Genomic DNA, 16,936 nt, shown 5'->3' with positions numbered 1-16,936 from the left:
TATTTTTAAATATCAATATATATTAATTTTTAAAGTCCCCAAACAAACTTTTTTTTCCCCCCCTTTGCCCCCCCCCCCCCCCCGCCCCTGGGACCCAAGGTGGTTTTTACAATTAATCAGAGTTTGGCTGTGTTTTAGTTTTGTTTTCATTCATAAGATCATATTATGCACATTGTTATTTTGGTTCTATTTACTTGACTCTGCATTAATTCATGTAAGTGTGCTTGTTTCTCTTATGGAATTTCTTATGGCCCAATAGTCTCATCACATTAATATAACAACCATTTCTCAGCCATTTTCCAATTGACAGGAATTCACTTTATTTCCATGTTACTGTTATTTTTTTGCTGCTGCTGTTACCATAAGAAATAGTGCTATGATTATTTTGGTTTACATAGGACTTTTCTCCCTCTCTTTGACCACCTTGGAGTATGATCCCTTTGGATATTAGCTTTTTATTGGAGATTGATGCAGTAATTTCCCCTTTACTCTTCTCTTCCTATGTTCTTTTTATACTAAATTATATTGATCTTGTGTAAAAGCTTTATGATTGTATACAAAAGCATGTATATAATTGAAATATCCCCTCCTTGCCACAGTTGTTGAGGGTGATGCTTTCCATATATATATTTTTTAATTTTTTTTTTTCAAAGCAATTGGGGTTAAGTAACTTGCTCAAGGTTACACGGCCAGTTATTTCTGGGTGTGGTGCTAAGTGTCTTAGCCCAGATTCGATCCCCAGGTCATCCTTTTTTTTTTAAGCAATTGGGGTTAAGTAACTTGCTCAAGGTTACACAGCCAGTTCTTTCTGGGTGTGGTGCTAAGTATCTGAGCCCAGATTTGATCCCCAGGTCTTCCTGACACTGGAGTCGGTGCTCTTACTTGCTGAGCCACCTGGCCTCCCCTAAGCAATTGGGGTTAAGTAACTTGTTCAAGGTTACACAGCCACGTGTTTCTGGGTGGGTGCTAAGTGTTGGAGCCTGGATTCGATCCCCAGGTCATCCAGACACTGGAGTCGGTGCTCTTACTCGCTGAGCCACCTGGTCTTCCCTAAGCAATTGCGGTTAAATAACTTGCTCAAGGTTACACTGCCCGTTATTTCTGGGTGTGGTGCTAAGTATCAGAGCCCGGATTCGATCCCAGGTTATCCTGACTCTGGGGCCGGTGCTCTTACTCACTACGTCACCTGGCCACCCCTCTTTCCATATATTTTTGTGACATAACTTTTTGTATATAGGTTACAGATTCATTTGCACTTTATTGTGGTATCTGATCTAAGGTGCTAGCCTAAACCTGTTTTGTTTTCCTCTGTTATTTAGTTTTCTTTGTAGTTTTTTTTTCAGAACTGATTCCTTTCCCAAAGTTTGTGTACTTGAGTTCTCAGATACTCTTCTTCTGTGTTAAATTGATTATGGGCATTAAATGTACCTAGTCTATATAATTTTTTTAAAAAATTGTTATGTTGTTCAGTTTTTTAATCATGTCTGAGTCTTAGACACTCTGTGGTTTCTTGACAAAAGATACTGGAGTGTTTGCCATTTCCTCCCCTTGCTCAGTTTACAGATGAACAAGCTGATGCAAATAGGATTAAGTGACCAAGGGTTGCACAGTTATTTGAGACCAGATTTAAACTCAGGAAAAATAGTCTTCCTGACTCGAGGTCCAGTGATCTATCCACTGTATCAGCTACCTACAAATTTTAATTAGTACCAATTAGTTTTAATGATTGTTCTCTAATAATATAGTTTAAGATCTGGTGATATCATGGCCCCTTCATTCTTGCCTCTCATTATTTTCCTTGGTACTTTAGATCTTTCATTTCTCAAAATGAATTTGGTTATTATTTTTGCTTAGCTTTATAATTTCTTCACCATTCGATTTAAATAGCAGTTATTATTATAATTGTTATATTGCTGTTTTAATGAGGCTACAGTTTCAACTAAGTCTTTACTGTTACGCCTTCACATGGAGATGTTTCAGTATCCCTCTGCTATTCCAATAGGTAGAGTCAGCTAGATTTGATTTTTAAGCCCTACCTCTCATTCATCCTGGCTATGTGTTGCTAAGTCATTTAATCTTCGAATGCTTCAGGCAAGTAACTCTCTAAGACTGTAAGTTGTAGAGAAGGTTCTGTTCTGTATTGCTGTATTCACTAATGGTCCTCTCCTAAAATTACAGACATGATTGCCCTCCAAAAAGTTATCTTCAATGTATTTGAATATGAATGAATGAGATAAATCACAACTTTCAATGATCCTTAGTGGTTTTCTGCCACAGGGCCCATATTTAAAAAAAAATAATATTCCCAGGTGATTCTATTGGGCTACAAATCAAGGAGTATCAATATCTTAGAAGAATCCCTATGGTGTATATTCCAAAGGTCAGGGGACAGAAGCCTTATGGGTATAAGTAGCTTTTCATCATATTCTGAATAATGACTTATGAGAAGTGGTATAAAATATTATCAAGTACATGTATGTCTGAAAAAGTATTGCCTGATCACATAGTGAAATGAAGGATAACATGTGGGCAACAAGAATGTGGCATGGCTACTCTACAAATAACAAATAAATAAGAGGAAGCCCTTCATTTTGTTGGCTCATCCTTTGTCAGACATAAAGAAAGATGATAAGGCAAGGTTTATACAAGATAAGACAACATTAAATTATGATTTGCACTGGCAGAAAAGTCATCATCACTGGAGCTATGATTTAGAAAATGTTATTTTTGAAGTGTTTTGTTTTTTGGCTAGTTAGAATATGGTTAAGAAGACTCACTTTGTGGAGTTAATCTTTGTAGGGGCCAATTAGCTTCACCTTTGCCTGCATCAGGCAACTGAATTGCAGAGAGGATAGAGTGCTGGGCCTGGGTCAGGAAGATCTGAGTTCAAATTTGGCCTCAGACACTGTCTAACTGTGTGATGCTGGGCAAGTCACTTAACCTCTTAAGCCCCATTCCCCCCAAGTGCAATATGGACATAATAACAGCACCTATTTCTTCCAGTTGTTATAAAGATTAAATGAGATAATATTTAGAAAGTATTTAGCATAGTTTCTTGCACATATGAATATATTAAATATAATTTTTTACAAAAAGGAAAACTTTTATTTTACAGAAACATTTCATTATGAAAACTGATACCTAATTAATATTTGAAAAACAAAATAATTAGAGCTTAGTACTGTTTTAGAAATCTAGCTGTGGCACTGATTGCAGTGCTGTTAGCCGATTGTCAAATAATGAAGGAAAACCAGTACTCTTACATAAGCAATCAAGTGAAACATCTTTGTAGAGAAGCAGATCAAATATTGCTCATTCCTCATATCTAATTTCTTCAAAGTAATTGAACAGCCTTTCCAGTCACTATCAAGAAGTCATCAGCCAAAGCACGTAGAACTTCTTCAAATATTTTAGAAATAGCTATGTTAGATTGTCCCTGAATATCTTCAAAGAATTGCTGATAGTTTAGAGATGGTGTTTTTCCTTTTGATTGAATAAGATTCTTCAAAGTCTTAATTAGTTCTTCTTTTCTTTTGCTTGATGTGCACTCATTTCTGTACTGAGAATAGATAGATCCACAATGTCAGTCTTTGGGTCAGGAGCAGACTTATGATGGAGATATTTTGCTTCTTCAATATCAATTGCTTCAACTTTGCTTGAAATTTGCTCTGTGGCATGAACTTCTGACGAATATATCAATGATTCCAGCTATTGAGAATAAGCAGGAACCCATTACTATGCTACTTCCCCCTTCCTCATGTCTACATAGACCTCAATTAAAGTCTGGCCTGCTTCTTTGCCTAGTCTAGGAGTAACAGAGTTGTGAGCATAACAATGGAGTCCTTCAGAACTTCCATATCCATGAACTCCTCTTCTATTTCCTCTTCCCCTTGGTAATATAGTGCAACAAAATGGTGGGCAAGACACCTGTTATAGGCTTCTTCTTGAGGGTCCAGAATGAGGAAAATCAAATTAAATCTTGACAAGAATAGATGGAGAAGCTGAATATTTTCCATGGTAGTTTTCTTAGGATTCCATTAGGATTCTAAATGATTAGCTGTTCTAAAATCAATCATTTAGCTGAAAGTAACTCCACTTGTGACAACTGAGAGGCCATTGTTAGCTTACTTCATGAAGTACCAATCTTTCATTCATCTTATCAAATTGATCCACACAACAAATACCACTGTCACTCCAGAGCAGAGCTGTCTGTAAGACCAATTTTTTGTTGCTGGGTCTTTTTTTTTATATATGCAGTAAGACCAACTACCTTAGAGTCTTTTACATATATGTACTGTTCTCAAGGAATAAAATTGTAGCCATATTTGTAGCAGCTGGGATTTATTGGTTCCAGGATCCCCACACAGAAAGCTACTGATCTCAGCAGGGAATTTGCCTCTTCCAGAATGACTAAAATCCTTTCTTGTTCCTCCAAACAGCTGAAGCAAACTATTCTTTTTGATATCCTCATGTTCATAAATACTTGGAGCCAAGACTCAAAAAAGTCTTTCATAAAAGTCTGGTTTCATGAAAAAGCTCTTTAAGCATTTCCATTTGATTCTTTAAAAAAAGTTTCTGTTGCTTTTTCATCATGAACATGCAGATTCTTGGCAATCAGACTTACAATAGTGAAAGACAAAGTGGGTCTTATAGACAGATTTGACACTTCTCTTCCTTGGATTGCTCTGAATAGGAACAGTTCTATATATCTCACTATCGCTTTGCAAAACCTTATCAATGAGGTCATTGTGAGCAAAGAGAATGACAGTATGAGGAGTCTGTCCCATGGGCATATCCTCAGGAGATTCCTGAAGTTTTATCATGATTGTCAGAAAACATGGAATGATTGTGAATCAGTGCATACTGTATTTCGGTGTATTTCTGTACTTCAGGATTTGCATATGGACAAAAATTTGGCCACAGTCAATTTTGACTCTTTTGGTAAAAGCTCAAAACTGACACTTAAAAAAATGCTTCCTGCATTTCTGGAATTAACTGGGATGATTGGATTACCATGCCACTGATGAAAATTAGTTAGATTCTCCTAAGGTCTCTGAAGAAAAAAAAAGACTCTGGGAAGAAGTCAGCATGAAGATGAGCCAGCACTTCCATTATGTCCTTATTCCCAATACACTACATTAGAGACCTCAGGGAATTTCTTTTTTTTAAGGTAATTTTAGGGTTGTTTTTTTTTTGCTTTTTTTGGAGGGCAATTGGGGTTAAGTGACTTGCCCAAGGTCACATGACTAGTAAGTGTTAAGTGTCTGGGGCCACGTTTGAACTCAGGTCCTCCTGACTCCAGGGCCAGTGCTCTATTCACTGCACCACTTAACCACCCCCAGGGAATTTCTTAGAAGAAAAAGTATGAAAAATAATTAATGCAGTATGAGATGAAGGGGCAACAATCCTCTGTTTCTATGAATGATATCTTTCCCTAGATGGCCATCCATATGCAAGAGATAGATTAATTTTTGTATATATAAGTTGTGGATTATCTATATCAATGAACATTATTATTTTAAAATGCTTTGTTGATGCTTTTTTTGTGACATCTCCCTCATTTTCTAATAAATGCCCCTGACTTTCCCACAAAAAGTCAAATATATGACCAAAGTCATCTTTTGTAGTTATTTTGACTGATAGCTCATGTGACTTCCTATTATGCTAGTTTCCTGTTCATTAACAGAAAGGAAAGGTGTATGTTTTGGCATTGGCCATTTGGAACCACATTCCATTTCTGTAAGTTCTTCATATTTGTTCTTCTTTTTGGCACAACAGTATTTCATGACATTCACATAACAATTTGTTTAGGCATTCCCCAATTGCTGGTCACATAATATGTTTCTAGCCTTTTGCTTCAAACCCAGAATAGCCATTTTGTGGAGTGCCTATACAAAGAATTGGAGTTCTTCCTTGTGCTGTATGTATGTGGAAGACAATATTGGAGCCAGTCCCAAAGAGTCAAGTGACCTTTCCGAGATCAGAGGTAGTAAGTGTTAAAGCTGGAATTTCTGACTCACAGGCTTCCCTACTCCCTGTATTCCACCTTGTAAAGCTTCCTGTCTATAAACCTAGCCAAATATCAATGATTAAGGAAAGGGATTTTGTAATAACCAATAATGAATGTAGCTGCCATTTTAAAACTTTCAATTTTTAAAAAAGTAACATACCCTTTTTAACAATACTTTTGGTATCTTACTAAACAAAACCTAAAATGTTCCTATCATTAAGAATATGACACAGAGCCAAAGTTATACCTAGTTTAAAGTCAGTAGGAGTTCCACAGTAGGATCATTACCTGAAGGTGAAGATCAAAGCAAGGAGAAACTATAAGCATTTAATTAACAGCTTGATAATGTCACATAAATTCTTTATGTCTGCTTTAGTTGTTTTTCTTGTGTCAAACATAAATGGAAAAAATCAGTAGGAACGATTAAATTCAGTCATAAGGTTTAAATAGTATTTTTATGTCTCAGATCAGTGAAGGAAAAATAGCTTGCTGCAAGCTTTACTTAGGTCTCTGTTTGTATCTTACCTATGACACTTGGTGTAGGTTCAGGTATGAAGTGAATATTGAATAGATCTGATTTCCTCCTACAAGTTGTAATTCACTTTTAGTTTTATTCTATCTTAGCTTCAATATGTGAAGAAGTCCCTGTAAGGTATTTCTTAGCAAAGACTAATTATTATAGATTTGATAATTCCTATTTAGATAACGGGATAGGGAAAGTTACAGAAAAGATTGGTTCATGATTTGACAGTATAACCTCATAGCCTCAGCATTATCCTTGACTCATTCTCACCTCACATAGCTAATCAACTACCAGATCTTGTTTTATCTTCACAAACCATCCCCTTCTTTTTCTATTCACATAATTGCCACCTTAGGCCAGGATCTCTTCACTTCTCACCTAAATTGTTGCAGCAGAGTCTTAAGTCTCCAGTACTTAGAAGCTTTCCCAGTTCCAGTCCACACTACTGCCAAAGTGATTTTCCTTAAGTGAAGATTTGACCATTTGACTCTTCTAGTCAACTGTAGCAGCTCCCTATTGTTCCTAAGATTGCTCTGTTTCACTTTTAAAGTCCTTCACAACATGGTCACAACCTTTATTTCCAGCCATATTTGACATTATTCACGCTTAAACTCTGCAATCCAGTCAAACTAGTCTTCTGTCTGTTTCTCATACACAACTTTCCACATCCCCTTTCTGTCCCTTTGCACTGACTGTCCTGCATTCCAGGAAGGTATTGGCTTCCTCTCTTTTCTCAAGAATCTGCTCAAGTACTCCCTTCTACATGAAGCCTTTTCCCCAACTGCTAGTGCCTTTTTAAATAAAACTGAATTATATTCAATTTAAATTTAGCTATTTCAATTACTTAATGCTGTTGTATTTGTATTTCTTATCTAATATTTATTCTATACTGTCCCTTTAGAATACAGAATTGTAAATTCCTTGTGAATAGGGATTGCTTTTTTTACTGTATACATACATACATACATACATACATACATACATACATACATACATAGGCTATATTAGGTGTTCAGGTAGTTCTAGCACCTCTGGTGTAAGGGCTTGCCAAACTCTTTCCAGGGCTGCTCATCCACCTTTGTTGCCCACCTGTCACCCAACCTGTGACCACACCCCAGTAGACAAATTAAATCAGGTTGAGAGAAACTGACAGGCTTCAAACTTGCTGGTGAGGTAGGGTCATGTCTAATGTCTACCCCAAGAATGTGAAAACTTCCCCTGGTGTAATGGGTCAATGAGAACAATTTGTTCCAAAGGCCATGAAGACTGATTAAGCAGGCTTTGCAGAGAGCTTAGAGTTTGGTCAGACACTGAAGACTCCAAGGTCGTCTGCTGCATCCCAGGACATCATCAGTCATTTTGACTCTTCCTACCACTGGACTACCGATGACTTAGGAAGTGAGAGTGAGACTGACTGTACAACTCTGTTTCACTTAAATCCAGTTCTTGTACAAATCAAGATTTCACCCCATAATGTTATTGGTTATCTTAAAAAATGAAGAACAAACAATAGCACACCAATTCATATGTGTATGTATTCAAACATATCTATATATATACACATATGTATATATATGCATGTGTGTATGTACATATAGGTACATACACACACGAACACCTATATGTAGAGCTTGAAACAAAGTAGTCACTTATTAACTGCTTAGTGACTGATTGGTTGTTTAATGACCATTCTATTTATGGATAGGATAGGTATCCCAGGGAAAGACATGGGCCCATATCTTTGTTGGACTTCTGTGTTTATTTGACAAAACTCACTTAGTATTTAGTTAGGGAAGGGATTACTTTTGCATTTATATCCCCATAGCCTGGCACCATATCTGACAAATATTCAGTGCTTAATAATTATTCCTTAAATTGAATTGAATCAAGAACTTTAATGGTCTGTTATTTCATTGGTGAGAGATACTTATTTTTCTTATTATTTATTTATTTTTAATATTCTTTTTTTCCCCCTTAAATTTTGAGTTCCACATTCTTTCCCTCCCTCTGGTGTTTTCCCCAGCCATTGAGAAGGGCAATCAATAAAACAATCACTTATAAAACATATTTTCATGTTACTCATTTCACAAAAAAGCAAGAAAAATAAATAAAGTACAAAAATTAATTTGTTCTTAGAACTCATCAGCTTCCACTCTGGAGGTGGATAGCATTTTCCATCTTGTGTCCTTAATAATAACTTTGGATTATTGCATTGATCACAGTAGCTAAGTTTTTCACAGTTGATAATTGTTTTCATGGTGTTGCTGTGTGAATCTCTAGGTTCCGCTCAGTTCACTCTACATCAATTCATATAGATCTTTCCAGGTTTTTCTGATACCACCCCCCCTCAGCATTTATGATAGCACAATAGTATTCCATCACAATAATATACTGCAATTTGTTCAACCATTCCCCAATTGATGGGAATACACTCACTTTTCAGATTTTCAGCACCACAAAAGAGCTATTATAAACATTTTATACATATAGGTGCTTTCCCTTTCCCTTTTATCTCTTTGGGATACATAAGTGGAAGGAATTGCTGGGTCAAAGGATATCCATAGTTTTATAGCCCTTTGAGTATAGTTTGAAATTGTTCTCTAGTTCACAACTCCAACAACAATGAATTATTCTCCTTGCTTTTCCATATTCCATTCAGCATCTGTCATTTTCCTTTCCTTACATGTTAGTGTAATGTAATTTGAATTTGAAGATCCCTTTGTGTTGTCAGAAGTAGCAGGTACTTAGCACTTTGTAACTGATCTGTTGGGGAAACAGAAGGCATGAACTCCTGTCACCTGTTACTGATGTAACAGGAAGGGGATGGCTGAAACAAGAAGCTAATGCTGTGTATGTATAAGGAAAAGTCCCAGAGAGGCACAGTCAGAATTTCTTGAGACCAGGATCTGGTGGCAAAGCAGTTACAGAAGAGGGAATGGAAAGATGAGCCAGAATTTCCTGAGAACTTGTGGTAGTGGAGCTTCTTCTGAACAGGATCCCAGGATCCCAGGAGCGTAGAGCCAGGAGCCAGGAGCCCAGGTGACTGAGGAAGCATGACTGGGATGCTGAAACTTTGTTTGTGGCTTGGTTGAGCCTTGAATTCCCTGGAGCAGAAATGGTGAAGGATCTGACACTGACCAGACCATGTGAACTTCACTGTGGAGCAGGACCTGCCCAGAGAGCTGGACAAGGAACTGGGAGCTGTCTGCCACTGAACCCAGGTGACAGTCTGATGAATCCAGGTAGAATCTGGGACTATGGAAGGGGATCCAGGGAATCTGAGAACAGGCCCCAAGTCAAGATGAAAAGACCTCTCCTTAGGTAGAGTAATTCTGGAATAATAGTTTACTAGTGACCTAAAGGGGTGGAAGGTTTTGTGTATGATACTTAGTAATTGATTGCTGAATAAGTGACTGATTGAGTTAATCAAGTGGGCCCCCGAGAGTGGAAGACTTTGTATATTATATGATTGCTACTGATAAGTAACTGATTTAACTTTCATTCATTAATATCACACATAATAACATTCATTCACATTGCCAGAACTATCATCAGTTCACTATCTGCCTGTGAAATCAACAGGGTTCAAGAGGTCAACACAAATCATCAACATAGAAATCAGCACAGACCCATAAACAAGGTCTGAGAACTCAACACAAATCATCAGTACAGTCCCAGGACCTTCTCTAGGACTTCTATAAACAGACAACCAGGAAATCCTCTTTCAGGGCTTCCAGTAAGGTCCCAGGGATTCTGTACAAAGTATCACAAACAAATATCAACACAGACAGAACAGACAAACACAGAGTGCTGGGATACCACAAGTTTTCTCCTTTTGAAACACAAGAGGTCCCTCTCAGTTCTGCTCTCTCCAGACTGGGCCTCTCCGTATACATGGTCATTAGCTCCTCGCCTTCCCATTGCAGGAGGTCATGAGTTCTAGGGTTCACAAGTTGTGGGATTCACAAATTCTGGATCATAATACTTGATATAATCACTAACTTGAAACTAGGTGTTAATTATTTCTGTGTTAATTAAAACAAGATTTTAATTCAATAGCTGAAACAAGGTGTTAAGTACTTATTTCCTTGCCATTACACTGTTTACTTCTTTATACTTCTCTAGAGTCTTTTGTTTGAATGTCAAATTTTCTATCCAGCCCTGGTCTTTTCAATAGGAATGCTTGAAAGTCCTCTATTTTATTAAATTCTATTCTTCACCCCCCTCCCAGAAAATGATACTAAGTTTTGCAGAGTAGTTATTCATGTTTATAATCATTGTTCCTTTTTCTTCTGCAATATCATATCCCAAGCTCTTCATTCTTTTGACACTGTAGCTGCTAAATCATTCGTAATTCTGACCATGACACCACAGCATTTGAATGGTTTCTTTCTGGATATTTGCAATGTTTTCTCCTTGATATGGGATATCTGCAATTTGGCCATAACATTTCTGAGAGTTTTTATTTTAGAATCTCTTCCAGGAAGTGATTAGTTGGATTTTTTTTTCAATTTTTAAATTACCCTCTAGATCTAAGCTATTGTGCAGCATTCCTTGATAATTTCTTTTTTTTTTGAGGCAATAATTTCTTGAATAATGATGTCTAGGCAATTTTTTTGATCATGGCTTTCAGGCAATCCAGCAAAATAAATTTTCTCTCTCCTAGATCTAGCTTTCTTTCCAATAAGATATTTCACATTTTCTTTGATTTTTAAAAACTCTTTTGACTTTGTTTTTGTTGTTTCTTGATGTATCGTGGAGTCTCTAATGTCTAGTTGCCCATTTCTAACTTTTAAGGAATCTTCTTTAGTGAATTTTCATGCCTCTTTTAGTATTTGACAAATTTTGTTTTTTTTAAGGTGTAATTTTCATGTCTCTTTTACTATTTGGTTACTCTTTCACCAAGGTGTTAATTTTTTTTCATAATTTTCTTGCATCACTCTCACTTCTTTTCCCAATTTTCCTCTGCTACTCATGTCTTTCTTTAGGCTTTTCCAGGATGATTCACTTATCTTGGCAGCATAGCTGTAAGGGTAATGGGATTTAAAGATCTTCCATGCCCCATTGGACTTGCTGACATAGCAGGAAGGGGTGGAGCAAGAGGAAGCAGAAGCCAAGCTAGAGTTCCTGCAGTGGCTAGCAGGGGTGGCGATGGCGGCGGCAGCAGCAGCAGAGGCAGTGGCTGTGGTAGTGCTAGCGGCTGAGGTGGAGGTGGAGGCATGAACCCCTTTTTGAGCCAGCCAGAATCTCTGCTAAGGATTCCTGCTGAGGACTGCCAGGGACCGGAGCTGCTAGGAGCATGCTTCTTGGACTCTGAGTAGTTGCTGTGTGTGGGGAGAGGAAGACCTTTGCCTGAGGTAGACTGTTCTGTTTTAAAGGCTTGAGAATGTGGGTGCTTTCTACTTTATCTACCTGTGCCAATTTCATAACTACTCTGATGGCTTTGACTTTCTGGTTTTGGGACTCAGTCTTTTGGTATTTTAATAAATGTTCCAGCTTTATCACCCATATAGAAAGCCTGATCTATTTTGTAATTGATAACCACATCAGCATATTTGTAATTGCCGTAGGCATTGTGAATATTGCCGTAGGCATTGTGAATATTGCTGATATATTTGGCAACGAGGGAGGGATCACAAAATGTCAGGCCTCTATTTGGAAGAAGGGGGGCTTTAGAGGGAGAAATGGCTATTCCAGGATGGGAGGATTTGCCTTATTCCTCTCTAGCCAGAGAATGGGCCAAAAGCACAGGGCCCTATGAAAACTGGGAACCAAAGCTAAAAGAGGGAAAACCTGGAGATTTGGAAAGATGTTTGCAAGGAATACCCATAGAACCAGGCAAAGAACTGACAGGAGTATGCAGGAGAGGCTGGGTCCTGCTAACAAGTTATTGCCTTATGTGTAAAAGTAGGGATAAGCTGCTGGAGGAAAGAGCTCAGATGGCTAGGGAGTCAGATGGTTTTCCTGAGGATTCTTCTGTGTCACACCATTCAGAAGAGCAAACTAGAGGGACTCATGTGGTCCAGGAACAAGCTACTGTTCATGTAGCTAAAAGGAAGCAAAATACTAGCAGAAGGAATGTGCATGCAGCTTTTGTACAGGCTGAGCAGAGTTGTCCTGACAGCTTGCAGGAGAATGTGTGTGAGGAGAATGGAGCAAGGTTAGATGAGGAGTCTTCTAATGTAGAAGCTCTCCCCATATGAAGAAGAAGACAGGAGAACCACCAGGGCAAAACAGAGTCTAGGGAGCTAATTGAGGATTTCACTCAACAGGAGATCACTGATATATTGAGTAGATTCACCCAAAGAATGGAGGAGTCTTTAGTGTCTTGGATAGTAAGAATCACTGATGAAGGTGCCAGAGGAATAACACTGGACAGTGAGGACTGCTTAAAATTCATAAGTATCAGTCAGAATCCTTTTGTACACCAAGCTTTTAGGGATCACCATATGCAAGAAGGTAACAACAAAACTAATCTGTTAGCTTTAGCTGCAGAGTGATGCAAAAAGCAATTCCTACTGACTCTATGTGGCCTACGGGAGACAGGCCCTGGTACTCACTTAGAGACTGTATGAGAAAGCTAAAGGAGGAGATAATGAAAACTGCTATCATGATTGGAGATGCAAATGCATATTATGATACCCCCCCCAGGAGTTCCTCATAGAAATGTCATAGTGAAGATGGCTCCTTCTGCTTATAAGCACCTAATTCTGACTCTATTAATTGGAGAAATAGGGCACCCTCTTTCAGAGGTGCTGGATAAGATTTCACAATTAAGTGACCTAGGGGAATGGGAAAAAGACAAATTTCCTGGAGAGAGAAGATTAAACAGCCAGAGGATTCAGAGACAAAATAGACCAAAAAGAAGGGAACTGTTTACTGCTCTATTAAGAGCAGGGGTGGACTTTAGAAGAATGGATGGTATTCCAACTAAAGAGCTGCATAAGCTGTACCAAGAAAAGGTACTTAGCATTAGAATTAATAGGGAAGCAGGAACCACCCCTGAAGGTACTCCTGAATCTGAATCTTTGTATCCAAGTTTGCCGCACCTTCAGGGAGAATAGGAGATAGGCCAAGCCTCAGCCCAGATTAAAGAAATATACAGAAGAGATTGCAGATCCCATATTGGTTTAACAATATATTGGAAGAATGGATCAACTACAGTGACTAGGGCACTGCTGGATACTGGCGGCTGAGGCCACACTTATCTATGGAAACCCTGATAAGTTTAAACATGGAACTCCTATTACCATCACAGGTCTAGGAGGGGCTGAAATATCAGCCAGACAAGTTAAAATAACAATGAAAATGGGGCAGTTACCTAAGAAATAATATACTGTGGTTGTTGTACCCATTCCTGAATACATCATTGGAATAGATATATTGAGAGGCATGACTCTGAATTTACCTGAAGGGAGATACCAATTTGCTGTAAGGAAGATAGGAATTAATACAGTTTTAGTGGGAAGAATAAAAATGGACCCAATCACTTTACCTGAACCTTCTGAAGTAATTACTTTAAAACAGTATCGTGTGCCAGATGAAATTACCACTACTATAAAGGAATATGTTGAATCAGGAGTGTTAGTCCCTACAACCACAAGATGGAATAATCCTGTCTGGTCAGTAAGAAAATCAGATGAGACATGGAGAATGACTGTGGATTATAGACAGTTGAATAAGGTGACTCCTTCTTTGTATGCTGCTGTTCCAGATACCATCACCTTAATAGAAAGGATCCACAAATATGATGGGACTTGGTATGCAGTTATTGACTTGGCAAATGCCTTCTTCACCATCCCAATAGATCCTAAACAATGGGACCATTCGCTTTCACTTGGCAGGGTAGACAATATATTTTCACCTGCTTGCCACAAGGGTACATACATAGCTCCACTATTTGTCACAGGATTGTGGCTGAACAAGTTGGATGAATTAAAGCTACGTCTTATACAGCTTACCCACTACATTGATGATATCATGATACAGGGAAAAGATGCAAAAGAAGTGGAAAGGAGTTTGACCCTTCTAATTGAGCATATGAAAAGTAAAAGGTGGGAAATTAACCCTACAAAGGTTAAAGGACCAGCTCAAAATGTGAAATTTTGGGGTATACAATGGAACAAGGGGCTATGGGAGATTCTTCCTCAAGCCCGACAAAAGATTCAGGATTTTCCTACCCCTACCAATAAGAAGGAGGTCCAAAAGTTCATAGGATTGTTTGGAAACTGGAGGCACCACATTCCACATTTGGGACAGATTTTAAAACCTTCATATAGAGTCACACGGAAGAAATATGAATTTGATTGGGGACTTGAGCAGAGTAAAGCTTTTGAAGAAGTCAAGGCTGCCATACAATTGGCCCTAGATTTGTGGCCCATGCAAAATGGTCCAGAGGAATTGCAAGTGACTGTACAAGATGATTATGCAAACTGGAGCTTATGGCAAAAACAACAAAGCCGAAATGTACCTTTGGGATTTTGGTGTAGGAAACTCCCTTCATCTGGAGTCCAGTATACACCTTTTGAAAAGCAGTTGTTAGCTGCATATTGGGATTTGGTGGAGACTGAACAACTGTCTCTGGGCCATGAAGTGATATTAAGATCTGGAATCCCAATTATGACCTGGTTAAAGAGTACCCCAGCTTCTCACAGAATTGGACATGCCCAAGAGGCTAGTATGGTATATTCAAAATAGAGTGACAACAGGCAAAAGCAGAGTCTCTGCCCCACATGAATCTGTAGCAAACATAGAAATTGAGAGGCATGACACACCCCCTGAGCCAAAGCAACAGTTGGTACAGTCCACTGTAAAATGGGATGAGGGATATGATGTATTAACTGAGGAACAAAAGAGACATGCAGGGTTTACTGATGGGACAGCAAAATATTTGGGCCAAAAAAGACATTGGAAAGCAGTGGCCTATAACCCATGTACTAGAAGGCCTTTGGAAAGTACTGGGATAGGTGGAAGTAGCCAATATGCTGAACTTATGGCAGTATATCAAGCCATCAAAATAGAACAAGGAGGACAGTGTCATATATTCACTGATTCATGGGCAGTAGCGAATGGGTTAGCTACAAGGATGCCCATGTGGAAAAATGAAAATTGGGAAATTCATGGCAAACAAGTCTGGGGCAAAGAATTATGGGAAGATATCTGGAATGTGTCTTTGGTCACTGACTTGTCAGTTTTTCATGTAGATGCTCATGTGGCCCTCACCACGCCAGAACGTGAATACAATGCTCATGCTGATCGACTGGCAAAGATTGCTACTGAACATATTGTCCCTACTTTGACAACAACTGATGATCCGGTATTAGCAAAATGGGTCCACCAAACAGCAGGCCATTTGGGTGTCCAGGCCACACGCCAGTGGGCACAAGATCTAGGTGTTAGTATCTCTCATTCACTGTTAAAACAGATAGCAGAAGAATGTCATATATGTCAATTGGAAAAGGAGCGAACTGTTCCTCGGGTAGTAACTGCAGAGATAGCAAGAAGAAAAGTCCCAGCTCAAATCTGGCAAATAAATTATATTGGTCCACTACCACTAGATAAAGGATGCAGATTTATATGTACTTGTGTTGACACTTATTCAGGTGTACTAGTGGCTTGTCTTTATAAGAATGCAACCCAGAAAAACACTTGTAAAACTCTAGATCTCATAAGTCTATATTATGGAACCCCAATGCAGATTCAAAGTGACAATGGGTCACATTTCAAAGGCAATGAAATGAAGAAATATTGTATACTAAACAACATAGAATGGATATATCATATTCCATATTATCCAGAAGTATCTGGGTTAATTGAAAGAATGAATGGATTACTGAAAGAACAGTTGAGGAAGTTAAGTTCCAATAATTCATACCAACATTGGAAGGATAATTTGTTCATGGCTTTATGTAATTTGAATAATAGACCATTGGGAGGAAGTACACCTCTAGCCAGAATGATGACCCCAAATCTGCAAATTAGAAAACAACAAACACATAAGATCCCAAATATTGAGTATTGGACCTTGAGGCCGGATGTCCCAGCACCGTACCCAGGAACACCTGGTTCGTTGCAGTATGATTTACATTGTTTAGAGGACTTTTGGTTGGATAGAAAAGAAATAAGAAAAATCTCCACTGGGATATGCATAAGAATCCCTAAAAATCACTTTGGACAGACTTTACCCAAATCAGTATTAGCAGCTCAAGGAATACATGTATTGGCTAGAGTAATAGATTCTAATTATCAAGGGGAAATTGTTGTGACATTCCATAATTTAGGTGAAGGGCCCATACAGATTCATAAAAATGATAGGATAGTTCAAGTGATTATCATTCCTTGTAAAACAATACCACTTGCAAAAACTGACCCTCCTTCCAAAATAACTGTCAGAGGACCTGAAG

At 38.3% G+C, this 16,936-nt stretch overlaps 1 pseudogene; it reads right to left on the bottom strand.

Moving 5' to 3' along the window:
- Positions 1 to 3,334: 3,334 nt before the first annotated feature.
- Positions 3,335 to 5,028, bottom strand: LOC138170555 (DNA replication licensing factor MCM4 pseudogene; annotated as a pseudogene).
- Positions 5,029 to 16,936: the final 11,908 nt, after the last annotated feature.

Source organism: Petaurus breviceps, unplaced genomic scaffold (genome assembly GCF_028583685.1).
Source record: "Petaurus breviceps papuanus isolate PSGF00001 unplaced genomic scaffold, PetGlider_PUasm1.0 126, whole genome shotgun sequence".
Taxonomy (NCBI): domain Eukaryota; kingdom Metazoa; phylum Chordata; class Mammalia; order Diprotodontia; family Petauridae; genus Petaurus; species Petaurus breviceps.
Note: the sequence above shows the minus strand (reverse complement) of the source record. Positions and strands in the feature narration are given on the sequence as shown.